Source organism: Monodon monoceros, unplaced genomic scaffold, assembly GCF_005190385.1.
Source record: "Monodon monoceros isolate NGI ecotype Baffin Bay Population unplaced genomic scaffold, NGI_Narwhal_1 Super_Scaffold_18, whole genome shotgun sequence".
NCBI classification, from domain to species: Eukaryota; Metazoa; Chordata; class Mammalia; order Artiodactyla; family Monodontidae; genus Monodon; species Monodon monoceros.
The window spans coordinates 124,519,426-124,537,490 of record NW_021703774.1 but is presented as its reverse complement, the minus strand read 5'-3'; the positions used below and the strand labels follow the sequence as shown (position 1 = coordinate 124,537,490).

General features: G+C 37.9%; 1 protein-coding gene across 2 annotated transcripts in view; it reads left to right on the top strand.

Moving 5' to 3' along the window:
- Positions 1–18,065, top strand: part of PDE4B (phosphodiesterase 4B) — a 596,036-nt gene that overhangs the window by 326,173 nt on the left and 251,798 nt on the right. The gene's annotated exons all lie outside the window — the stretch shown is intronic.

The following is an 18,065-nucleotide window of genomic DNA, read 5'->3' as shown; positions in this document are numbered from 1 at the left end:
AATGTATTATTATTGAAAATAACCTTAGGAATCATCTAATCCGTTTTTTTGATGGGGAAACTGAAACCCAGAAAGGTAAATGAATTTTCTATGTCCACATGACTTTTAATGGCTAAGCCAGACTCTTTTTATGTATTGCCCCCCCCCCTTATTTTGCCTGTAATAATTCAAATTATAACTAGATTAAGCTTCCTGAGGGCAGGTATTTTGGCCCATCCATCCATCCATCTGTCGAGAATTTATTAAACATTAATTTGAAGACCTGTATGTATTAACCCTGGGTTAAGTGTTGGAAATACAAGGGTAAATCAGATGAGGTGGCTGATCCCAAGAAACTTGCAGTCTTAGAGGAAAGAGAAAGGGAGAGGGGTCGAGCGCAGGGGAGAACGTCCACAACTGAAATACAATTTTAAAAATTTGAGACTTCCCTGGCAGTCCAGTGGTTAAGACTTCGCCTTCCAATGCAGTGGGTGTGGGTTCGATCCCTGGTTGGGGAGCTAAGATCCCACATGCCTCGTGGCCAAAGAAACAAAACATAAAGCAGAAGCAATATTGTAACAAATTCAATAAAGATTTTTAAATGGTCCACATCAAAAAAAAATCTTTAAAAATAAAAGCAGCAAATATCAGAGGCACACACTAATAGACAATAAAAAAGGGGTAAATAATTACTCTGCAGAGTAAGTCAGAGATGGATTTTGAGAAGAGATATTTTAGTTGGGTCATGAAAAATGGTCAGTTCCTCACCTAGCAAAACGTCTTCAATCCATTGAATACATAATTGAATAATCAAGACTTGGTAACTTTCTAATATGCCTCTTTTGCTACTAACATCAAATACAAATAAATTGTTTCAGAGATTGAAGCTTTCCTTACAGCATTTGCTTTATGGACTCTCTTTTTTTTTTTAAGCTTTAACTTTCTTGGCCCACGGTAACATTTCTTCATACCAACCCCACCTTATTAAGATAACAACTTTGATCTTCTAAAACTTAAAATTGTTTCAGAGGACCTAGGACAAAGGAGTAAAATGATTATTTTCAAACCAACCAAAAATAAAAACAAAAAACTGTCCTTATAGCCCCTTTTTACAGTAGAATTTGAATTAATAAATGTAGAAAGAATGAGAGAAACAGAAAGTCACCATTAAAACATAGCAGTAAAACTGTAGGCAAGATCCACCAGTAGATACTAAAACTGTTGGGTTTGAGAAAGAACATAGTCTCAAAGTATCTGTCCCAAGATACTTATTAACTACAGAGGCAAAATAGTAATTTTTTTTTTAAGTGGAGAAATCCAGCAGAGTCATTCTCAACCAATGATCAAGTTTAACCAATGATCAATAGTAATAAGATAGATTGAAATCATGTACCCTTTCATAGGATAAACTTAAAAGGTGCATCACTTCTCAGGAACAGTTTACAAAATAACAGACTTGTACTCTTCAGAAGCATCAAGGTCATGAAAGACAAAGAATGAGGGAGGACCATCACGGGTTAGAGATGAATAAAGAAATTTTAAAACTAAATGTAATGTGAGATACTGAATTGGATCATGGAACAGAAAAAAAGGACATTAGTAGAAAAACTGGTAAATTATGAATAAAGACTACAGTTTAGTTAATAGTATTGTAGCATGTTAATTTCTTAATTTTGAGAATTATACTATAGTTATGCAAGATGTTAACTTTTGGGAAACTAGGTGAAGGATGAAGGGTACCCCACAACTCTCTACTGTTTTTGCCACTTTTCTGTAAGGTTAAATTTATTTCAAAGTTAAAAATTTTAAATATAATTCTGTCTACACATTAGGGACACTTCTAAGTGATTTGAACTTTGAAGACAGGGTAAAATGTTCAAATCTTATCCAAATCATTTTATTAAAGAAAATTTTGTAACATAAAAAAAGGAGAAAAATTTTCTGTAACATTTTTCTTCTAGAGTTTAAATAAAATATAGAAGGTAAATAAAGTGTAGAATTAAAGTATATGATTACTTTTATCGAAGTAATCATTTGAGCCTGAGAAATGTCAGAATTAGTCTTAACTGGTCTAGTGCCCTCTCCCAATATTTTTATCTTTACACTGCAAATAATACAAAAAAAGAAAGCATGTGATATCTCAAGTATATCCAGGAGGCTGATTCTGGTTGATTCTGTAAAAAAGAAAAGAGCTAGAGATAGAAAAATATCATATGATATCACTTATATGTGGGATATAAAATAATGATACAAATAACATTTACAAAACAGAAATAGACTCACAGACATAGAAAACAAACTTATGGTTACCAAAGGGGAAACAGGGAGGAGGAATAAATTTGGAATTTGGGATTAACAGATACACACCACTGTACATAAAATAGATAAATAACAAAGACCTACTGTATAGCACAGGGAACTGTATTCAATATCTTGCAATAACCTGTAATGGAAAAGAATCTGAAAAAGACTACATATATATGTCCACATATATATGTATAACTGAATCACTTTGCTGTACATCTGAAACATTGTAAATCAAGTGTATATCAATAAAAAATTTTCTAAAAATAAGTGCTCAGGGGGAAAAATACCCAAAGGGCTGTAAGACACCTCCCCCACACACTTCAGCAAAGAAAACAGACTTCTTGTTTCCCCGTAGAAAACATTTTCTATACCCAAAACTGTTATTTGCTTGAGACTACTGGCCAATAGTCACAGTACTGCCTTTCTCATGATGAAACTTTCTAATAACTAATATTTGTTTACTCAGTTTGTGCCTTTCTTAGCTTGCTCTTCAGGACAGATTATTTTAGTCATCTGATGATTTGAACTGAAGGATTTTCTAACCCATTCAAGTATGAGTCCTTAGGTAATTCTATTTCAGTGTTTAGAATGCCAGATGTCTATACTTCTAAGATATGTAAAGGTTATTTGTTTGACTTCAACTGAGCTAACTGGATTTTATTGCACATTACTTCTAATAATATCATGCGTTTGAAAATTCCACTAGTTTAAAATAGGTAGATTCTGGGCCTAATTACTAAATTTTCATTGCTTAAAATTCTGTGCAATGAAGGTGAAAGGGTTTGTTTCCAAGGAAACAAATGCACTCCATTTTCCTCACATAAAATGTTTTCTGCAAGAAAATTCTATAACCAGTCTCCAGGGAGATACCATGTCATAAGATAGTTCTCATTGGAGATTTCTCCAAAGAATCAATTTATTTTATTTTTGTTCCCTTGAAAATTAGCCTGTATTAGTGTAATTGTGAATGTATTGGATTTCAAAAAATTAACAGAGCCATTGTTCACCTTATTAGAGTCGTAAATGTACAATTCCAGGAGAACGTGATTTTCCTCTAGCCATTAGGTTTCATTTATATTGGAGTCTAAGTAGCATGTATTCAGGATGTTCACTTGAGAAGAAACAGCCTGTTCTAAGGATATTTGTCACCCTGAGGGTTAAAAGTGAGGTTAAAAGTTACTGCTTCTTCTTAAGAAATTTGAAAACCATATAAGTAGCCTGACTTAATGATTGAATAACAAGTAAGACACTGAAGGAAGTAGATTCATCTCACAAAGGTCTAAGGCTTTGTTCTGACACATCTCTTGTTGCAGTAGTTGGTCTTACCTATGTGAGTACTTGCATTTAGGGACACTGTTACTCATCTTGCAGTCTGGACTTGGTATATATTAAGTGGTACAAAAATATTTCATAATGGAATTAAAGAATTAACTAATTATACAGTGAGAAAACAAATTTTTGATAGAGAAAACAAAATCACTGTGGTATTATTGGAGGTGGACATGGCACAATAATCAAAATTACAAGCTATAGCTCTGTCCCTTACAAATTCTGCAACTCAGCAAGTCACTTAAATCTCTCCATAAATGGGGAAATATGTATTTATCTCAAAAGGTTTTTAATTAATATGTGTAAAAGTGTACTTATTGGAGGAATTTCTTTAAAATAGGAGATCTATTCCATAAAGAGGAAAATGAATTCTTATTTTGTAAAAGAAATAACTATATAACATGACTTTCTCTTGATTCAGATGTATAACATTTGCCTTGTTTCTACTGCAAATCTCATGTATGGGCCAGCTGAAATGAAATAATTAGAAAATATTACCTTGCCAGGCTAGCCTTAAAGCCTAAAAAATAGAAGTGATTTAAAAAAAATTCTATAAAAGATTAGATTCCAGTCAGCCTAACTCTGATGCTAAAAATCCCCCAAATTCTGTCTTCAAAGGTCCAACATGTAGCTGTCGAACGTGACCCACTTAGACAGTACTTCCTATAACTTAAAAGTGTAGCTGATCATTCAAAGCAAATGGGAAAATGAATCAATTTGTGAAGTGGAGACAGGCCCCTCATGGTAGACCCAGTAGAGCCTCTCTAAACAGTTAAATCTTTATAATCACATACTTTATGAAAGAGAGACACAGGTGACAAACACGGGCAGCACACAGGAACTAGCAAATACAACAAAACATGGCATCAATAAAACATTTACTCATTTTTCTTTTGTTCATTCATATGGCACATTTTTATTGAGTGTCATCTAAGTGCTTGTGACTAGGCTAGATGCTTTCAACACACATGATCTTGTTTGATATCACATGAAATCTGGCAAAGAAATATGACCAACCCCACATAGTGGATGCTGTGGGGCACCACCCAGACATCCTTAAGGACCAAGCTACTCACTCCCCCAGCTTCCCCAAAGTATTGGCAGTTGAAGGCTCTTGCCTGACTCCCTATCAGGAATTGCTGTCAACCAAAGACAGCAATTGTCCAAGGTCACACTTCCTCCTGCAGGCAGCCTGTATCCAGTGACTGATTGATGTAGATTATCAAGATTCAGTACCTAGTCTCAACATTACTGAAAGGCCATCCCAGCTCCAAAGCATCAGTAGTAGGTTGAGCTGAGGCCTCTGTTGCAGCATCACAGTTCATCAGCTCTGCCCAGTCCTTTCTCTTCACCCCTTATAAGTGTGTTGTTCCCAAAAGCATTGGCCAACAAACCACACAAATCATAAAGACTAGAAGCCTATTTCCTGGACATCTATTTTACAGTTGAGGAATCTGAAGTTAGGGGAGTTTTTTTTTTTTTTTTTTTTTTGATTATTATTTCACCCAAGCCCACACAGTCAATATGTTGTAGAGTCAGGATGCTTTCTCCTAATGTCATGGATATTGTAAAAACCCGGCAATTAGAAATGGGGTTCAAGGTTACAAATAAGCCCCTTCCAGGTCAGTTTAATTTCTCAGTCCCAGACTTGCAGTCTGATGCTCTCAGAATTGGTTTAAAGGGCTCTGCAGAGCTAATTCCAAGGGCAAGATGGATATGTCGAAATGTCACCATTAGCAGGAAGAAAGAGGGCAGGAGCTAGTGGACAGATGAAACGTGGTGTAAGTATTGCCATCCGGAAGAGGAATTTACTTCATTTGTTTTACTGGGACCTTGTTAATAAGTCAGTCCCACTTAGCAGATACTTATTTTATTGTTTTCAATGTGTCACCAAATATTGAATGATCAAAATAAGGAGCTATAAACAACATAAAATATTTATGGGAAATCATGTTTTTTTTAAAAAAAAAAAGCTGCTAGGAACATAGAAAACAGATTCTGAATTTAGAATAGCTGTGGATATGAGAAAAAAAAATCAGCGTTATATTAAACAATAGTTATATGTTGCCTATGAAAATGGCAAAATCAAACTTTATGCCAATATTAACCTTCAATATTTTGTGAATGCCAAATATATATTCATAACCATGGAAAGGATTATGATTTAACATTTAAAATTTTTCTAGTAATAACAAATGAATTCAGTTAATAAATATTTATTGAGTACCTACTCTGTGCCACACATTGTTCTCAGCGCTGGGGATAGAACAGTGAGTGGGAGGCATGTTCCCTCCCATATCACCTTACCTTATGCCAGGGATATGCAGACAGCCAACAAGAAAATAAACACATAAGCAACGCCAGTCTGTGAGCTGACATCTCAACAGTGAGGGGTCATCCATTTCAGGGTCTGTGAGAAGAACCTTCAGGCAAAAGACCAATGTAGAACCCTGTGAGGGAATGAGGGGAACCTTGAAAAAACAGAAAGAAGGGCAGGATGGCTGCAGCAGAGCAAGAGATGTGGAGAGTGTAGGGGAAGCGCCAGGGTTAGGCAAGGGCCAGATCACTTGCGGACCGTGAAAGATTGTTTTGATTTTATTCTAAGTGTGATCATTCATTAGCGTATCTCAAGCCATGGAGTGACGTCGTGACCTTATTCGTATTTTTTATGAGGTTGTTCTGACTTAGAGTGGCCCTGAGAAATGTGGGTCTATTCAATAGGCACTCAAGCATTATTTAGTGTCATGGATGAAAGAGGACATGATAAGGAAGCAGTGCAGTACAGTGGGGAGATCATACCCACCTTAGTTCAAATCCCAGCTCTTCCTAACTGGAAGTTATCCTCTGAGTCCCAGTTTCCCCATTTGTAAAAGGAGGAAATGACTCACATGCAGTGCCTGACACAGGGTAGATGTTTCATATTTGTCATAGAGACGAATGTGGAGTATAGGACTGAATGAACACTGATGTAAATATGCTGGCTTTTCTCTGATCTTACTTTTGTTGTGCTAGAAAGGCCTAGAAATAAACTCTGACCTTTCTTAAAGAGAAAAACAATTGCTTTATTGGTCTTCTAGCTTCAAAGGGAGTTAGAAGTGAAAGGCTGCTGAGTCTATGAGACTGGAATGTTTCTCTTTTTCTCATTGCCTTGAAATCCTATACCTCAAGCAGACTGTTTTTGTTGTCTCCAGATCACACAGCCCTAGACGGCAGCCGGGGTGACACGAGTGACTTACACAGTGTGCATTTACATTTAATGCACTTCTTTGCTTTCTCAATGATTCAAGAGCAAAGCGCTGGAGAAGACCAAGGTCATCCAACTTTTTTAACAGGATTTTCAGGATTAGGAAAATTCAGATACAGCTCAGAGGCGGCGGCAGCAGTGTAGCATGAAAAATATTATGTTTGGAAAATCTTTTCCTCTGAGTGGCAACTGGATACAAGAGTTGATACAACCAGGGCTCCTTGCTTAGAGGAACATGAAGGGCAAGGCATGCCAGCGAGCCTTCCAATATTGCAGTTTGGTGATTTTTTAAAAAAATTTATTTTATTGAAGTATAGTGGATTTACAATGTTGTGTTAATTTCTGCTGTACAGCAAAGTGATTCAGTTATACATACACATATATATATACACACACATTCTTTTTCATATTCTTTTGCATTATGGTTTATCATAGGTATTGAATACAGTTCCCAGTGCTATGTGGTAAGACTTTGTTGTTTATCCATTCTCTATATGATAGTTTGCATCTGCTAATCCCAAACTCCTGTGATTTTGTTTAAAGCGAATAGGAAGAACATGGGTGGGAGCAGGAGAAGACCCGGCGATAAAGACTCAGATATAGAAGTAGGGATGTTGCCTCTGTTCTTCTGCAGTGCTGTTCACATTTTCCCCACAGTATAATGCCCCACAAAATTGTAGGCCTCAGGTGGTCCTGCCAATCTCCCGTGCAAGAGAGGTAGCTTTGGAAATTACTGTCAGTCAGGTATTTGAAGAAATTCCACAGTATATGGTAATGATGGTGATGATGGTGACGATGATGACAATAACTTATCTATGAATCTCAGTTCACAAACTTGGAATCGCAATAGGTATTACTGCCTTTACTTTCACTAACATGCCTTAACTTCTGTTTCTGAGTCCTATTTACACAGTGGAAAAGTTAAGCTTAGGCCTCTCTGGGGTTCAAGGGTGAGTCAGGGGTGAGTGGTTCAAGGGTGAGTCACAACTCCTGGTCTTACTGCCAAGTATGACTATAGGGCAACCTTGCCTTTGGCCATTGGACCTGCAAGCTGGCTTGACCATGAGAAGAAGCCTGTTGTTCCTATCCTCATCGTTTATTTAGATCTGGCATTCTTCTGCTGCTTCCTTGCCATGCTTGTGGCCCTTATGGAATCTTAAGCAAGTCTTCCTCTGATCCCGTGTGCCTAGAAACCCTAAGAAGCCATCTTCCTCCTGGGACCTTGACACCTTCCTGGTGATATTGCTGAGGAGCAGAGCCCAGGACCTCTGAAATCTCAGGAACCTGGCTTGGGGCAGTGAGGAGAGTTGGTAGCTGGGGTTGAGCCCTCTCTGTGTTGCCATTATCTGCTGTCCTGAAAGCATTCTGCCTTTCCCCATTCCTCCCTTGAGACAATGAGCTTAGAGCCTACCTCTTACTTTAGTGGGAGATAAGTGAGCAGGCAAAAGGCAGGGAGAGAAAAGCGTAGGTTGTCATCTCAAATATATAGACAAAACTGGAAAAACAGACTCCTAAGTCTGCCATGAAAGAGTAGAAATCTTTTCTAAGATGAGATAGAGATCCAGATGAATATGTTGAAACCAAAAGAACAGCTTTCTTGTTGTGCCAGGACCATGCTGGCTTCCTGCGGAAGACATACTCTGATTCAGCCTGAGAAACAATTGTGTCTCAGGAGGAGAGTTACAGAGTCGGCACTGTAGAGGTACTTTGGATAATCCAATGTAATTACGTGGTAGTTTAAAAACTTCTCTGCTTAATAATTGGATGGTCTAAGAGGCAGGTCGTGTGTAAAGCAGCACAGCTCTCAAAGGCCCGATGGCCCTTTACCTCATCTCTTCATACCCAAACAGCTCTGGTTCTTTCTTTTACTTTGACTGGAATTTGATTCTTCTCTTGTTGGTGTTTTAGGGCTAGAGGAAACTCCTGTTAACAGTATCAGACACCTCATGCCTTATCTCACATATACATTTAGGTTCAGTGTTCAAAGGTGCCAGTGTGGCTGAGTGGGATAAACATGGACCCTGGTCCTAGAAGACATAGATACATAATCCTTGCTACACTTAATCCCCTCAGTGGTCGTCAGCAGGTTGCTTATGCTATCCAAGGCTTGGTTTCCCTTATTGTAAAATAGAAATTAAAATATCTACTCCATGATTTTGTTCTGAGGGTCAAAGGAAATAATGTGATGAAAGGAGGTTTGTAAAATACTTTTATACAATTCCTTCCTTCTTTTTAAAAATGTCTGTTACACGTGTGCCATGTGCCAAACACTTTGCTTTGGAGCTTTATAGATAAAATATAATCACTTCCCTCCAGAAATATAATCTAGTAAAGTAGAATGATAAGTAGACAGAAGGGTACAGTGTGAAGCAGTATTTGCATCTACAGAAATGTGTCATAGCATGTATAAGAGAGGTAACTACATCGTCTGTATATAGGAAGATGGTGCTAGGATGGGCTTCCTGAAGGAGCTGATACCCAAATTGAGTCTTAGAAGATGAAGAAGAGTTTGGCAGTATGAGGAGGATTGGTGAGAAAGACATTCCAAGGTATCAATAACAGAACAAGACAGTAAAGCAGCAAACACCCGCATTGGTGTCTGTTGGTGGAAACAGAGGTTCCAGACACATTAATATGGCTGGAGCGTGCAATTTGAAGCAACATGTAACTAGAGATGAAAATGAAGAAGTAGTTAAAGGCCAGAATATTCTGATAAGGGAATTCTTTGGGTGATGAGAAATCATTGAAGGTTCTTATGCCATACGATTTTAATTTTAAATAGATATCCACAATGCAGGGTTTCACTGGGTCAGCTACAGGTTTGACATATCAAGACTAGTCAGAGAAAGTCCAGTAGTCCAGGGAAACAATGATGAAAATTTGAGTTAGCACAATGGCATTAAGAATAGAGCATAAAAGAATAGAGTGATCCTTGGAACTTGATTTTGCTCTTAGGGATATTGATATAAATATGGAAACCAAAAATGGTTGATGCCATCTGAGAAAAAATATAGAGGTAGAAACAAGTTTAGGGAAGGATGAGGTTAGTTTGGAACATGTGTAATTTAAGGCATCCAGGTGAAGATGTGTGGTTGGATGTTAGGATTATGAACACAAGACTCAGATAAGAGTCTGGGCTAGTAATGTAGATGTGTTCATTATACTTAATAAATGCAACTTGAGAGACAGTCATCATTGAGCCCTTTTGGTCACTTTTGGTTCCCTAGATAGTCTCATTTTAGTAAGTAAAATATCTGATCTTATGTAGTAGTTGAAATTGCAAATCAGCATTTCAAGTCAAACTTCTGCCTTCCCACTGTGAGCAGGCAATAGATGGGAGGAGGGAGGAAAGTAAGGGTCAGAAAAGGTCTCTTTTGACTGGCACCAGTGTAATCTGGTATGGCGTTGCTCTGGCTGTTCCAGATGGTTCAAGGTGGTTCTTTCCCTTTTGAGCACTTCCATGGGCTCATTGAAGAGTTGTGTACTGAGCTATGGTGACTACCGCTATGCTAGCTACACATGCCAGCAGTGTGTTTCCTTTGGCTGATTACTTATGACTGCTCCCCATCTTCACCTCTGCAGTTCCACTTTGTGAAGATACATTAGTACAGCTGTAATATAAGATGTGCTTTCTACTTCCAGTTCTGCTCAGGTGCTATAGAATTTCATTCTGGAGCATGGGACTAGTTGACATCTGTTGTCTTGGGGCCTCAACCAAAACCCAAGTAGATTGAATCCCAGTTTCAGATCCTGTTTCAAAGATGTGTGAATTGTTTCATTAGAAGTTGTAACTGACATGATGAGACCACCCCTCATCTCCCCCAGCAAGAAGGCTCGTGAAGGAAGACAAGTGGAATAGGGACAGATTGCTCGGGGAAACCATCATTCAGAAAGTGAGCTGAGGCAGAGAAGGAGAGTGACAGAAACAATGGTCGAGGCAGAAGAAGAACCAGGAGATAAAGGAGTCACAGAAATTGTAGAGTGGGTTACAAGAGGAGGGCATACTCAGCATATCAGATGCATGTAATTAGATGAGGGCTAAAATACGAAAATGTTGGATTTAGCAATTAGGAGATCAATCAAGCAAACCCAGTAAAAGCAAATCCAGTAAAAGAAGGGGAAATGGTGAAGCCTTTTGAGAAGTCTAGATGAAAGAGGAGAGATCTTACATGTTGGAGGGGGTGTGGGATTAAGGATTTTGGAATGGGAGAAACTTAGGCAGGCTCACAGGCTGAGGGAAAACAGGCATTAGAGAGGGGTGATTTGAAGATACAGGAAAGGGAGAGGATAATTGCTGGCAGATGTTTAAAGCTGATTACTTCTTTTGTGAGCATTTTCATCATTTCATAGGGTGTAGAAAAGAAGGAGATCAAGGTCACAGCTAAGAAGTTAGGGCTGATCAGGAGGGAAAGCTCATTCTCTGAAAAAGGAGGGGAGTCACTTAAGCATATCTTTCAATGTATTTATTCATGGTGGCAGAAAGTTGAAGGAGATCACATGTGACATCTTTAGTTTTCTCACTGAAATAGGGGGTAAGGCTATTTTGCTGAACGTGATGAGTCAGGATCTTAAGTCACTTATTCTTATACACTCATTTAGAAATTTGAAAGACTCAGTTGAGGGGAGTGGTATTATTATGCCTAACAGAGAGATTTGGAAACAAATGATCAGAACACTTCAGTGACTCACCAGAGGTCACCCAGGTGGCTTAGGTCAGAGTCTGAACTGCATCAGGAGTCTCCAGATTATGAGTCTTTTGGCACTGGAGAGTTTAAGAGGTTTTTGTGGTTTTTTTTAAGAGGTTTTTATGTTTTATCTTTACCAGTCAATCAAAGAGCAAAGGGTAAAAATAGAAAATTTAAAAAATAGTTTTAAATGTGCATATCTCATCATCTTTACACTCTCCTTTTTATGGCTAAACTTTAACAATTATTTACTGAGTATCTCATGTCTTCTATCATATTTTGTGACAGGTGCTACACTGAGAAACCAAATATGTAACTGATATTTACTGAGCACGTACTATGTGCCACGAACTATTCTAAGTACTTTATACATATTAATGAGTGTAATCCTCACAACAACCCATTGAGAGTGGAGAACTCCTATTATTTCCATATTACAGACAAGGAAACCAAAGTCCAGTGAGGTTAAGTCACTTACACTGGGTCACACAGATATTAAGTGACAAAGCCAGGCTAGACTAGCTCAAGCACTCACAGTTTTATCCACTATAGTAAGTATAGTTCCTGCTGTTAAGGAGCTTATCTTTTTGGGAAAGCAGAAAGTAAAGAGAATTGCCTTTAACAAATAAGGCAATCAGTAGCAAGATAATGTAACAATACAAGGAGAGCAGTAATGCAGAGCATGATGAATTGCAAAATGACTAGTCCAGTTAGAAATGTAAGGAAGGAGATCTCAGTGTGGGCTTGATTGCCTGGCAGGTAGGGTTAGAATGGTTTGACTCACAAAGCAAGAGAGGTAAGAATAATCAGAGCTTGGCAATAGACAGCAACACTCTTTTAAGGTCTATCAAAATTTACATTTTCATGAAGAAATGACAAAGCAAGAGCTAGGTTTTAGACAAAGCAGAGGATTCATATACATCCATTTATGCAACCATCTATCCAAGAAGTATTTTTTGCATCTTTGCTCAATGATATGTTCCATGCTGGAGTTGTTAGGATTCTTGGGTAAGAGACCACACCTTATTTGCTTCTCTATCACCAACAGTATTTTGTTTTTGAATTTTATTTTATTTATTTTTTTATACAGCAGGTTCTTATTAGTTATCTATTTTACGCATATTAGGATATACGTCAATCCCAATCTCCCAATTCATCCCGCCACCACCACCACCACCACCCCCTGCCACATCCCCCCCTTGGTGTCCATACATTTGTTCTCTACATCTGTGTCTCTATTTCTGCCCTGCAAACTGGTTCATCTGTACCGTTTTTCTAGGTTCCACATATATGCGTTAATATACGATATTTGTTTTTCTCTTTCTGACTTACTTCACTCTGTAAGACAGTCTCTAGATCCATCCACGTCTCTACAAATGACCCAATTTCATTCCTTTTTATGGCTGAGTAATATTCCATTATATATATGTAACACATCTTCTTTATCCATTCGTCTATCAATGGGCATTTAGGTTGCTTCCATGACCTAGCTATTGTAAATAGTGCTGCAATGAACACTGTGGTACATGTCTCTTTTTGAATTATGGTTTCCTCTGGGTGTATGCCCAGTAGTGGGATGGCTGGGTCATATGGTAGTTCTATTTTTAGGTTTTGAAGGGACCTCCATACTGTTCTCTATAGTGGTTGTATCAATTTACATTCCCACCAACAGTGCAAGAGGGTTCCCTTTTCTCCACACCCTCTCCAGCATTTGTTGTTTGTAGATTTTCTGATGATGCCCATTCTAACTCGTGTGAGGTGATACCTCATTGTAGTTTTGATTTGCATTTCTCTAATAATTAGTGATGTTGAGCAGCTTTTCATGTGCTTCTTGGCCATCTGTATGTCTTCTTTGGAGAAATATCTATTTGGGTCTTCTGCCCATTTTTTCATTGCGTTGTTTGTTTTTTTTATATTGAGCTGCATGAACTGTTTATATATTTTGGAGATTAATCCTTTGTCCGTTGAATCGTTTGCAAATATTTTCTCCCATTCTGAGGGTTCTCTTTTCATCTTGTTTGTAGTTTCCTTTGCAGTGCAATAGCTTTTAAGTTTCATTAGGTCCCATTTGTTCATTTTTGTTTTTAATTCCATTGCTCTAGAAGGTGGATCAAAAAAGACCTTGCTGTGATGTATGTCAAAGAGTGTTCTTCCTATGTTTTCCTCTAAGAGTTTTATAGTGTCCAGCCTTACATTTAGGTTTCTAATCCATTTTGAGTTTATTTTTGTGTATGGTGTTAGGGAGTGTTCTAATTTCATTCTTTTACATGTAGCTGTCCAGTTTTCCCAGCACCACTTACTGAAGAGACTGTCTTTTCTCCATTGTATATCCTTGCCTCCTTTGTCATAGTTTAGTTGACCATAGGTGTGTGGGTTTATCTCTGGGCTTTCTATCCTGTTCCACTGATCTATATTTCTGTTTTTGTGCCATTACCATACTGTATTGATTGCTGTAACTTTGTAGTATAGTCTCAAGTCAGGGAGTCCGATTCCTCCAGCTCAGTTTTTTTCCCTCAAAACTGCTTTGACTATTCGGGGTCTTTTGTGTCTCCATACAAATTTTAAGAATTTTTTTTCTAGTTCTGTAAAAAATGCCATTGGTAATTTCATAGGGATTGCATAGAATCTGTAGATTGCTTTGGGTAGTACAGTCATTTTCACAATATTGTTTCTTCCAGTCCAAGAACATGGTATATCTCTCCATCTGTTTGTATCATCTTTAATTTCTTTCATCAGTGTCTTATGGTTTTCTGCATACAGGTCTTTTGTCTCCCTAGGTAGGTTTATTCCCAGGCATTTTATTCTTTTTGTTGCAATGGTAAATGGGAGTGTTTCCTTAATTTCTCCTTCAGATTTTTCATCATTAGTGTATAGGAATGCAAGAGATTTCTGTGCATTAATTTGGTATCCTGCAACTTTACCAAATTCATTGATTAGCTCTAGTAGTTTTCTGGTGGCATCTTTCGGATTCTCTAGGTATAGTATCATGTCATCTGCAAACAGTGACAGTTTTACTTCTTCTTTTCCAATATGTATTCCTTTTATTTCTTTTTCTTCTCTGTTTGCTGTGGCTAGGACTTCCAAAACTATGGTGAATAATAGTGGTGAGAGTGGACATCCTTGTCTTATTCCTGATCTTAGAGGAAATGCTTTCAGTTTTTCTCCATTTAGAATGATGTTTGCTGTGGGTTTGTCATATATGGCCTTTATTATGTTGAGGTAGTTTCCCTCTATGCCCACTTACTGGGGAGTTTTTATCATAAATGGGTGTTGAATTTTGTCAAAAGCTTTTTCTGCATCTATTGAGATGATCATATGGATTTTATTCTTCAGTTTGTTAATATGGTTTATCACATTGATTGATTTACATATATTGAAGAATGCTTGCATGCCTGGGATAAATCTCGCTTGATCATGTGTATGATCCTTTTAATGTGTTGTTGGATTCTGTTTGCTAGCATTTTGTTGAGGATTTTTGCATCTATATTCATCAGTGATATTGTTCTTAATTTTCTTTTTTTGTAGTATCTTTGTCTGTTTTTGGTATGAGGGTGATGGTGGCCTTATAGAATGAGTTTGGGACTGTTCCTCCCTCTGCAATTTTTTGGAAGAGTTTGAGAAAGATGGGTGTTAGCTCTTCTCTAAATGTTTGATAGAATTCACCTGTGAAGCCTTCTGGTCCTGGACTTTTGTTTGTTGGAAGATTTTTAATCACAGTTTCAATTTCATTACTTGTGATTGGTCTGTTCATATTTTCTATTTCTTCCTGGTTCAATCTTGGAAGGTTATACCTTTCTAAGAATTTGTCCATGTCTTCCAGGTTGTCCATTTTATTGGCATAGAGTTGCTTGTAGTAGTCTCTTAGGATGCTTTGTATTTCTGCGGTGCCTGTTTTAACTTCTTCTTTTTCATTGCTAATTTTATTGATTTGAGTCCTCTGCCTCTTTTTCTTGATGAGTCTAGCTAATGGTTTATCAATTTTGTTTATCTTCTCAAAGAACCAGCTTTTGGTTTTATTGATCTTTGCTCTTGTTTTCTTTCTTTCTATTTCATTTATTTCTGCTCTGATCTTTATGATTTCTTTCCTTCTGCTAACATTGGGTTTTGTTTGTACTTCTTTCTCTAGTTCCTTTAGGTGTAAGCTTAGGATATTTATTTGATATTTTTCTTGTTTCTTGAGGTAGGCTTGTATAGCTATAAACTTCCCACTGAGAACTGGTTTTGCTGCATCCCATAGGTTTTGGATTATCGTGTTTTCATTGTCACTTGTCTCTAGGTATTTTTTGATTTATTCAGTGATCTCTTGGTTATTTAGTAACGTATTCTTTAGCCTCCATCTGTTGGAGCTTTTTACATTTTTTTCCCTGTAATTGATTTCAAATCTCATAGCGTTCTGGTCAGAAAAGACGCTTGATATGATTTCAATTTTCTTAAGTTTACTGAGGCTTGATTTGTGACCCAAGATGTGATCTATCCTTGAGAATGTTCCATGTGCACTGGAGAAGAAAGTGTAATCTGCTGTTTTTGGATGGAATGTCCTATAAATATCAATTAAATCAATATGGTCTATTGTGTCATTTAAAGCTTGTGTTTCCTTATTAATTTTCTGTTTGGATATCTGTCCATTGGTGCAAGTGAGGTGTTAAAGTCCCCCACTATTATTGTGTTACTGTTGATTTCCTCTTTTATAGCTGTTAGCAGTTGCCTTATGTATTGAGGTGCTCCTATGTTGGTGCATATATATTTATAATTGCTATATCTTCTTCTTGGATTGATCCCTTGGTCATTATGTAGTGTTCTTCCTTGTCTCTTGTAACATTCTTTAGTTTAAAGTCTATTTTATCTGCTATGAATATTGCTACTCCAGCTTCCTTTTGATTTCCATTTGCATGGAATATCTTTTTCCATCCCCTCACTTTCAGTCTCTATGTGTCCCTAGTCTTCAGTGGGTCTCTTGTAGACAGCATATATTCGGGTCTTGTTTTTGTATCCATTCAGGGAGCCTGTGTCTTTTGGGTGGAGCATTTAATCCATTCACATTTAAGGTAAGTATCCATATGTATGTTCCTAATACCATTTTCTTCATTGTTATGGGTTTGTTTTTGTAGGTTCTTTTCTTCTCTTATGTTTCCTACTTAGAGAAGTTCCTTTAGCATTTGTTGTAGAGCTGGTTTGGTGGTGCTGAATTCTCTTAGCTTTTGCTTGTCTGTTAAACTTTTGATTTCTCCATCGAATCTGAATGAGATCCTGGCCGTGTAGAGTAATCTTGGTTGTAGTTTCTTACCTTTCATCACTTTAAATCTGTCATGCCACTCCCTTCTGGCTTGTTGAGTTTCTGCTGAGAAATCAGCTGTTAACCTTATGGGAGTTGCCTTATATATTATTTGTCTTTTTTCCCTTGCTGCTTTCAATAATTGTTATTTGCCTTTAATTTTTGCCAATTTGATTACTGTGTGTCTCGGCATGTTTCTCCTTGGGTTTATCTTGCCTGGGACTCTCTGCACTTCCTAGACTTGGGTGGCTATTTCCTTTCCCACGTTAGGGAAGTTTTCGACTATAATCTCTTCAAATATTTTCTCGGGTCCTTTCTGTCTCCCTTCTCCTTCTGGGACCCCTATGATGAGAATGTTGTTGCATTTAATGTTGTCCCAGAGATCTCTTAGGCTGTCTTCATTTCTTTTCATTCTTTTTTCTTTATTCTGTTCTGCAGCAGTTAATTCCACCACTCTGCCTTCCAGGTCACGTATCCATTCTTTTGCCTCAGTTATTCTGCTACTGGTTCCTTCTAGTGTATTTTTCATTTCAGTTATTATATTGTTCATCTCTGTTTGCCTGTTCTTTAATTCTTCTTGTTGTTTGTTCTTTAATTCTTCTGGGTCTTTGTTAAACATTTCTTGCATCTTCTCAATCGTTGCCTCCATTCTTTTTCTGAGGTCCTGGATCATCCTCACTATCATTATTCTGAATTCCTTTTCCGGAAGGTTGCCTATCTCCACTTCATTTAATTGTTTTTCTGGGGTTTTATCTTGTTCCTTCATCTGGTACATGGCCCTCTGCCTTTTCATCTTGTCTGTCTTTCTGTGAATGTGGTTTTTGTTCCACAGGCTGCAGGATTGTAGTTCTTCTTGCTTCTTCTGTCTGCCCTCCCGTGGATGAGGCTATCTAAGAGGCTTGTGCAAGTTTCCTGATAGGAGGGACTGGTGGTGGGTAGAGCTGGCTGTTGCTTTGGTGGGCAGAGCTCAGTAAAACTTTAATGCACTTGTCTGCTGATGGGTGGGGTTGGGTTCCCTCCTTGTTGGTTGTTTGGCCTGATGTGACCCAACACTGGAGCCTATCCAGGCTCTTTGGTGGGGCTCATGGCAGACTCTGGGAGGGCTTACACCAAGGAGTACTTCCCAGAACTTCTGCTGCCAGTGTCCTTGTCCTCACGGTGAGACACAGCCACCCCCTGCCTCTGCAGGAGACTCTCCAACACTAGCATGTAGGTCTGGTTCAGTCTCCTATGGGGTCACTGCTTCTTC